Here is a 9,938-nt window from a genome sequence, read left to right on the forward strand (position 1 = left end):
CTCATCTGTTAACTCAATTTGATATATGAAACTCAGTTCTTTCCATATCCAATTTAAGGATTATCAGTTAATGGAGCAGCAATGGCAGCAGGAATCACAGTTGATAGGATCCTGTTCTGGACCCAGTATTCCTCTGGCCACTTGTCTCTCTTTTCGCCTCATCCTTTCTTTCTGCCACCATTGCTATGTGTTAATTTTGCTGTGTTCTTATCTTCCCCTTCGTTCCTCCTCCCATCTTGAATTCCTCCTCCCATCTTTAATACCCATTAATTCCACAGATCACTGCATTTCAGGTCTCATGATCACTGTCCCTAACACTCCATTCTCCCTTCCTTCGTAGCATACTTTCATAATTTACATACTGTAAAATGGTATAAATAACTGTGTAGCCTTATAGATGTTATTGGACTGCAACTCCAGTGAGTCCTGTCCAGTGAAGCCAAATGCCTAGAGTTGCAGTCAGCAACATTTGGCCACATGATCATCACTCCTGCTATAAAGTTTCTTCAGAGCCCTCATTCACACTTTCCCTGCTTCAGTTCCTTGTCTTCTCTTCCTTTTTTAAAAAAAAAAAACCTCATTTGCCTCAAAGCCTTCCTTGAACTGAGGGCAAAAACAGAAGTAGGACTAAAGCAGAAATTGTAAGTTCTTCATCTAATCCGAGTGTCTGTAATATAACAAGGCTTCGCAATTTATATACATCAGTATCATCAATTGCAATCCTAAATCCTCACACTGAGAAATAAATCCTAAAAGCATATGGTTAGCTGTTTTAAAATATCTCTGACTCAGGCTGCATCCACACTGCAGAAATAATCCACTCTGGCACCACTAACTGCCATGGCTCAATGCTATGGAATTCTGAGAACTGTTTGTTGTGGCATCAGGGCTCTCTGACAAAATTACAATTCCCAGAATTCTCCTGCAAACACAGCCTCTGTGAAGTAATCTAGTACCAAACAGCAAAAAATCAGAGATCAGGTATTAGAGTCCCACAAAACAACAAAGAGTCACACAATAACTTAAGTACTTTAGCAGACTTTATCAGATACATGGACTGTTACCCAAGTCTGAGTTCATATTCTTGATGTGTAGCCTGTTGTTGCCAGTGAATAGTATTTTGCTGCAGGAATAGGCTGGCAGTCAGGGTCTCCAAACTCTGCTCCTGCCTGGGGAGAGATGCCAGTCTGTGTGGGGAGAGACTCTGGGGAGAGATGCCAGTCTGTGTGGGGAGAGACTCTGGGGAGAGATGCCAGTCTGCATATGCCTTGCTCTGCAGGACACCCATTCTAACACCCTCCACAGTTTGTTGCTCTGAGGAAGAGCCCCTCAGACTTCAGGATATTCAGAACTCAAGGAGTAGAAGGGAGAGCAGAGAGATTAAGTAGTGACAGGTGACATATGCTGTCCTGCCTCAAGCAGTGGATCACTTTGTTTTGCTCTGTACTTGCATGGTTATTTATATTTTAGGAGATTACTTAAGAGAAACTGTAATTATAGAAGAAGAAAAAAGCAGCTTTGGCAATATTTATTGCTCGACGACACCTCCAACTGCCGTGACTCTAAAACACAGTTAGAGTGTCCCTTTTAATTTACAGAGGAAACCTGTCAATGACCTCCAAATTGTGTTAATTTTCAGGTATGAAACATTGTTGCCATGGCTGTGAGATCTGGGATCCTCAGACCAGTAATCTACAAGGAAACGTATTCCAAAGAAAGAAAGTTTATTTCAGAAATAAGGCAGAAGTAATCCATTGACATGTTTTTGCAGAATCTGAGGTTCACAGGGAAAAAGTCCCACTTTTACCCTTTCTCAGCCCCTCCTTCCTCCAGCCCAGTTCAATATCCACACCACACACACCTTGCTATGGCAACCAAGACTTTCTCAAGCCTTGAAATCTAGATGGTTCGCAGCCCTCCAACTGCCCGGTTAGGCCTCTTCAGCCAGCTATCAGCTATAACTTTTCTACTCTCTACCCAACCCCCCTCCCACTATAGTAACTTAGACAGAACAGGAACATTAACAGTTATATGAAGGAATACATACACACATATATATAGATATAGATATAGATATAGATAGATATAGATATAGATATGAATAACCATTAAAACTGATGATTCCGAAGAAGTGTGAAATTGGGGCTCTGAATGCAGTATGTTTCCACCCCCACCCCACAACATGATTTCTATGAGAATGGGGCTTGTGTGGTAGCCCAAAGACTGAGGGAGGATCCAGCAGCTGAATACACACCCATTCCTTTCCCCCACAACTGTAATAAAAATAATACGAACTAGCAACAAGCCCCACTGCAGAAGGGAAATGCACAGTGCAGTTAATTTTAATTACTGATCATGCAAGATGTTCCTTCCTCCCCCCCCCCCCCTTATTCCAAGTGTTTGAAATGACAAGAAGGGAATCAAAAGCTAAACATGTGTGTGTGGTGGCTTTCCTAGGTTCTCTTTTCTTTTCTCGCTTTATAAGCAAGGAGAGTTTATAAGAGGAAAGTGGTTAGTCTAAAGCAACTATGTACAAGAGAGGGCACTCACATGATTTCTATGAGAATGGGGCTCCTGTGGTAGGATCTGAGGGAGGATCCAGCAGCTGAAGACACACCCATTGCTTTCCCCCACAACAGTGATAAAAATAATAGAGAATTACAAACCCCACTGCAGAAGGAAAATGTACAGAGCAATTAATTTTAATTATTGAGTAAATACTGCCAACTGGACCCTCTGGGGGAAATCCATATGGTGTGAAACTAACACTAATTACATGCAAACTGGTGAGGATGACAGTCCAGTTGTGCCAAAAAAGAAGTGATGACGGGGGGGGGGGTAATGAAAAGATCCGCTTTCATAGTGGAAACAACAGACCTTTTGGAATCAATTTACCAACACTGAGCGAAGGTGAATCACACACTGGTTTAAATGTAAGTGGGAACAGGGACGTAGCTAGGGGGGGGGGGTTAGAGGGGTCCGGACCCCCCCCCCCCCTTCTTGCTCCTCCTTCTCCTCCTCCCATCAAAAGAGCAGAGGAGACTCTGAGACCAGGGAAAGAAGGGGAATGGCAAGATTAAAGAAGTCAGTCGCCCAGAGCCAGGGGAAGGGAGGGAGGGAAGAAGGCCCAGAGAAAGAGGGAGGGCCTCCTTCCTTCCCTGTGACTTCTTCTTTCCCCTCTTTCCCTCACTCAGGCGGCATCCACACTGGACAAATAACCCAGTTTGGCAGCGCTTTAACAGCCTCTCTGGCTCAAAGGCTATGGAATTCTGGGAGTTGGAGTTTGTTGTTTGTTTGCTCCACTCCACTCTGGGCCAACAACAAACTCCAACTCCCAGAATTCCATAGCAAAGAGCCAGGCAACAGAGTTAAAGCGCTACCAAACCGGGTTATCTCTCCAGTGTGGATGCAGCCTCAGTCTCCTGAGTCCTTCTGCTTCTCCTTCTTTTGCCAGAAAAAACTAGTCTCCGTGTGGAAGGAGAGCAAGAGGACGAAGAAGAAGGAGAAGAGAAGGAAGACACGAAGGAAGGAAAAAAGGGAAGAACAAGGAAGAACGATAGGAAGGAAGGAAGGAAGGAAGGAAGGAAGGAAGGAAGAACTAAAGGAAGGGAAGGAAAGGAAAGAAGAGGAAGGAAGGAAGGCTCTAAAAGGAAGTATAAAAGAAAGAAAAGGTAACTTCTGACTTTCCTTTCAGCAGTTATATCCATATACAACATAGTAAAATGTACATAACAACAACAACAACAATAACAACAGCAGCAATCTCTTATCAGCTACAGGTTGAGTCTCCCTTATCCAAAATGCTGAGGACTAGATGTATTTGGAGTTTTTTTTAGAGTTTGGTATATTTATATACGTACAATGAGGTATTTTGGAGATGGGACCCAGTTCCAGCCATCTTTGTTTCTTATGCATCTCACAGATGTAGGCTGAAGGTAATTTAATGCACAATATTTTAAAAATAATGTTGTGCTTCTCTACACTGAGCTTCAGCAAAACCCTGAGACCACTATTCCTTGTATAATTCAATAATTCAGTCATTGATCTAAACCTTCAGGTTTCCCAAGTTTCCTTGATTTGGGGTCAGACTAGATGCTCTCAGGGTCAGTTTTGGATTTCGGAATAATTCAGATTTCAGAAGTCCAGATAAAGGAGACTCAGACTCTACTCTGTACATTTCTTCTGATAATGGACTCAGGTTTTAAAAAACAGTCATTTCTGGATATTTGCAACAACAAAAAAGAGGAGGGTCTTGTCTGTGATTCAAAAAAGCAAGAAGTTTCCTTCCAGTCTTGTTTTTTCTCTTTTTTAAAATAAAAATAAAATGAAATACAGTTAGCGGGCCCCTTTTCAGCATGTCAATGGGGATGCTTTGATGGAGAGTTCCTGCATGGCAGAATGGGGTTGGACTGGAGCAGGGCCCTTCTTGGGGTCTTTTCCAACTCTAGGATTCTAGAATTAATTAATTAACGTAAGGAATCAATCTAAGTGGGCCACCAATGAAAGGCCTGCTGCAAAGGTCTGGGCCTCTTTGCCTTCCTGCCTTGTAAGCAAAGTCCATTAGCAGACCTCTGGGTTTTACTTTGCAAGGAGTTTTTATTTTCCTTATTTTTGCCTTTTTAAAGGGGTTTCCTCCAAATTCTGCCAGAGGATGAATCGGGGCTGTGGAGTCCTATAGCCCTGCTCCAGGCAATGCTAGACTGCAGGTCCCATCATCCAGCAGCACCACAGACTGCTGGGAACTGTAGCCTAATAAGGCTGCACACTGCAGAAATAATCCAGTTCGACACCACTTTAATGCTATGGACAATCCTGGGATTTGTAGTATGTTGTGGCACCAGAGCTCTCTGACAAAGAAGGCTCAGTGTCTCACAAAACTACAATACCCAGATATTGTTGTTGTTGTTGTTGTTGTTATTATTATTATTTTCTAATATTAGTATTAATCTAATACTTTAGATTAATGCTATGGCAATTTTCCATAGCATTAATCTAAAGTATGTCTTTCTACAATATAGATGGACACCCCCATTACATAATTTGTTGGGGATGCTTTGATTGAGAGTTCCTGCATGGCAGAATGGGGTTGGACTGGATCAGGGCCCTTCTTTTCTCTCCTCTCTCTTGGGTCCTACTTTGGGAGAGAGGCAGGATATCAATCAATCAATCAGTCAATCTGTGGGCTACATCCAAAACCTGGATGGGAAAAGCAAACTGTGACTGGGAGGAAATCCACTTCCAGATTGGAAAAAACAGATATCTATATCTGTATCTGTATCTATGTATAAATGTTAAACAGTTTATGGTGTGCTAGCAACCACAGAGGCTTCCAGGAAATCCTTCTCCTCTTTTTATAACATAATAATAATAACAATAATAATTTTGGAATTGGGGAGGATGGATGGGAGGACCACAAAACAATGACCCAGGGCCACAAATAGCCCATAGCTGCCCTATTTAATCCTATTCTGTTATCCAAGTCATTGATAAAGATGTTGAATAACACTGGGCCCAGGACAGAGCCCTGTGGGACCCCACTGGTCACTTCTCTCCAGGATGAAAAGGAGCCATTGTTGAGCACCCTTTGCGTTCGGCTGGTCAACCAATTACAAATCCACATAACAGTTACCTTGTCTAGCCCACATTTCACTAGTTTGTTTGAAAGAATGTCATGGGGAACCTTGTCAAAGGCCTTACTGAAATCAAGATATACTATATCCACAGCATTCCCTTCATCTAACAAGCTGGTAGTTTAACAAAAAAAGAGATTAGATTTGTCTGGCATGACTTGTTTCTCTGAAACCCATGTTGACTCTTTGTGATTATGGAATTGCCTTCTAGATATTCCCAGATTCTCTGTTTAATGATCTGCTCTAGAATCTTTCCTAGTAGTGATGTCAGACTAACTGGACAATAATTGTTGGGATCCACCTTTCCCCCCCTTTTTGAATATAGGGACAACATTTGCCCTCCTCCAGTCTGCTGGCACTTCTCCTGTTCTCCAGGAGTTCTCAAAGATTATTGCCAAATGGCTCTGATATTACATTTGCCAGTTCTTTTAATACTTTTGGATATAGTTCATCTGGTCCTGGAAACTTATATTCATTTAGATTAACTAGTTATTCCTGTACTATCTCCTTACTTATTCTGTGCTGAAATTCCCCTATTCTGTCCTCTGCTCCATTTTCATCAGGTTGAGCACCCTTTGCCTTTTATGAGAAGACTGAAGCAACAAAAGTGTTGAGTATTATTATTATTATTATTTATATAGCACTGTAGATTTGCACAGCACTGTACATAAAACAATAAATATAAAAGAGAAAACCTGCCTATGGTGTACAATCTAAGAAATAATAGGATAATATATATAAAATACATAGCAATACAAGAAATGGTTCAATAAAACAGGCAACAAAAGAACATCAAATAACAAGTGATAATCACGCAATGCCTGGGAATGCTTCTCTGAACAGGATGGTCTTCAACTTCGTTTTGAAGTAGTTCTGCCTTTTTTCTGTCCCCTGTTAGCATTTTGCCATCTTCTCCATGCAGTGGCCCTACCATTTCCTCCTTCTTCCTTTTGCTGCGGACATATCCATAAAAACCCTTTTTGTTGCTCTTAACCTCTCTAGCAAGCCTGAGTTCATTCTGTGCTTTAGCTTTTCTGACATTACCCCTACACATGCTCGCTATTTGTTTGAATTCCTCTTTGGTGATTGCCCCATTTTTCCATTTCTTATACATGTTCTGTTTAAAACTTAGCCCAGTTGAAATTTCCTTATCCATCCTGGTTTTTTTGAGACATCTCCCTTTTTTCTTCCACATTGGAACTATTTGAAATTGTGCCTTCAGTATCTCCCTTTTGAGAAAGTACCATCCCTCTTGAACTCTCTTCTCTTTTAGTATTCCTGACCATGGGACCACCCCCAGTATTTCTTTAAGTTTACTAAAATCAGCTCTCCTAAAGTCTAGAATGTGTGTCTGACTATGCCTGGCTTCTCCTTTCCAGTGTATAAGAAACTCCAGGAGAACATGATCACTCTCACCTAAGGATCCCACTATTTGCACTCCATTAACTAGGTCATTCCTGTTGGTTAGGATCAGATCCAAAATAGCTGATCCCCTTGTTGTCTCTTCCACCTTTTGGACAATGAAACTGTCTCCAAGGCAAGTGAAGAATTTGCTAGAACTTGAGGATTTGGCAGAGCTTCACTTCCTGCAAATATTAGGATAGTCAAAGTCATCACTACTACATCTCTTCTTTCTGAGTGTGTGGTCATCTGTTCTTAAACATTAGGAAGAATTTATTGACTGTAGCAGCTGTTTGACAGTGGAAGGCACTCTCAGATGGTAGTGGATTCTCCTTCTTTGTACATTTCTAAACAGATGTGTCAAGAGTGATTTAGTTGTGTATTCATGCAAGGCAGGGGATGCACTCAATCACTTGTTTTGTCTCTTCCAACTTTATGATTTTGTGATACTATCATCTGCTTGTCTCTACTTGTTCTCTGACTGTATATTTGCATTTAAAGCAATTAAAAATCTTAAGTCGACAGTAATTTCTGATCCAAGGTAAACCTTTGCTTTATAGAGTCTTTCTACTTGAAAAAAATCTTGTCCTAAAGGACATATTCTTTGATCACTGACATTTCTAAGAGAAAGAAGAGGAAGAGAGAAAGGTTAGGTTTTTCTTAAGAGATTCACAAAACAAACAGATTCTCCTTTAAGATTCTGACTTTCAGAGAAATACAGATGCTGAGCTGCCCCCACTACATCCCACTCTCCAGTGCAGTCATAAAGTCAGTGTGAGCAGATGCAAGAGAGGACAGGGCTCTTCCAGTCTTAATGGTTGTCTAGACTAGGGCATTTCAGAAGGCAGTTTGTTAGGCAAACAACATCTGCTGAAATGTCCTCTTCTGAACAACTATGAAAGGTGGAGGAGAGCCCTGTCCTATGTTAGATCTGACATACATGGAGAGCAAGGAGGCATACCCTTGTCTCTTTCTATGGTTTTTATTATGTGAGCTGGGCAAGGCAAGATGATAGTTGTCTGAAAGTGTATGACAGCTGAAAAAGAAACATTATCTCAAAGGAAATCCCCAAGGGAAAGTGAGACTAAAGGTCACATCTTATCTAAAGGGACACAATAAACACAGAGATATTATCAAGATTAAGTTGAGTCAGTAGCCAGGCTCCTGCAGAGCTTCTGACCTGTGCTGTTGTTGTTGTTGTTGTTGTGTGCCTTCAAGTCTGACTTACGATCACCCTGAGGTATTTACTGCTTATTTATTATTACCAAAATATTTCATCAGTTCTCAGTCAGCTAAGGGCCCTTGAGGCATTATACAATTGAACAAAATTGAACAAAACATGATTTATAAAGAAGCCAAAGCTTTTTTGAAACATAACACAATTTAAAAAGCCAATTTTAATTCTCAAAATCAAAGACTCATACCAGTCAAATAATGTTTAAATTATTGGCTATTGTGCACTCACATGACTATATGCTACGTAATTAATAAAGATTTTTGTTTACAGAAAACTACCATTTGGAGAGGGGGAGAGAAGGGAGAAGGTTATGCCATGCTTGAGCCATTTGTATTTTGGCACTTGGATTTAGTTTAATGATCAACATTTACATGTGTTAGCTATAAGAAATTACACTGCAATGACTCAAAGTATGGTGATCAAACACAAAAGAAAACAGGATTCTTGAAGGTTTACTAATTCTTCAGAAGAGGAAATTTCAACATGTGTAGCCAGTTTCAATGGCATCACTAAGGTTGATGTCACCTGATGTGGGGGGTGGGGGGGACTGCTTGCCTTCTCCCATGGCCACCCACCTTTCAGCCAAGACCACTGTTGATGGGGCGGCACTATAGCCTCTGAAGCATCCATTCAGGATCTGGCATGGCTGAGCAGCCACACTGGACCCTGAAGGCACCACCACCCCAGCAACCTCTGCTGCTGAGGAAGGCAATGGTGCAGCCTCCAGAGGGCTCATTTAGGGTCTGGTGTGGCTGCTGGGTAAGTGGGAAAGGGAGGTGGTGCCCTTTCCTGCTTGCCCAGCAGTTGCCCCAATCCCTGGGTTGTCACCTAGTGTAGTCACCACCCCCTGCATGCCTTAGTGACACCTCTGGAGAGTCCAGTGCTCTTGGGAACTAGTGGCTGACATTTTTATTCTGATCCCTCCCTCATATTAGTTGAAAATTGCTTGCCAAGTGGCCAGTTACTTGGAGTAGCCTCCTCAAACAGTGACTCTGATTTTTACCCACAGAAACTGCCTCATAAAGGACATGGCAACTTTGTGCCACAGAAGTCCTGGTATTTTGGAAAGTGTAAAGTCTGGATAAAACAAAGAACTAATTATTTTCTCTTGTGACAAGTAACCTCTTTAATTCAGAAAAGAAGTCATGAAAGCAACCTAGTTCTGTAGTAGGCAACTGTTGGGATGTAAATTCCATACACTTCTTTATCACAGACAAGAATGAATAAATTTTACCAGTTGTCTCTCCATGGCAAGAAAGCCAGTTTGGTATTTTTTTTCCCTTGAAAAAGAGAACTTATTTGGTGAATTGCATAGAAAATGGCATTTTCTGTACAGAAGGCATGATTTTCTGCAGACAAGGCTTTTTTCTGCACAGAAAATAATATTTTCTCCACAGAAAACGTACTTCTGCACAGAAGACGTTATTTTCTGCACATATTTTTTTTTCTGCATAAGGGAGAAAAGGTTTTCTTCCCAGGCAGTTTCCCAGGCAAAAAAATTCTAGGAGAGGAGGAAAGAGTGAATTTGGAGTTAGGATCCTGCAAAGGTGAGAGACGAAAATAGACAAAGGAGACAGCATGAAGGAAGGAGATCTACAGTCTTGCTACGCATTTATCATCTGTCAAAATATTAGCTATAGGTCTCTAAGTAAAGAATATAGTAGCTGGCT

Source organism: Sceloporus occidentalis, unplaced genomic scaffold (assembly GCF_023333645.1).
Source record: "Sceloporus occidentalis isolate IW3139 unplaced genomic scaffold, rSceOcc1.0.p SCAF_3, whole genome shotgun sequence".
Lineage (NCBI taxonomy): Eukaryota > Metazoa > Chordata > Lepidosauria > Squamata > Phrynosomatidae > Sceloporus > Sceloporus occidentalis.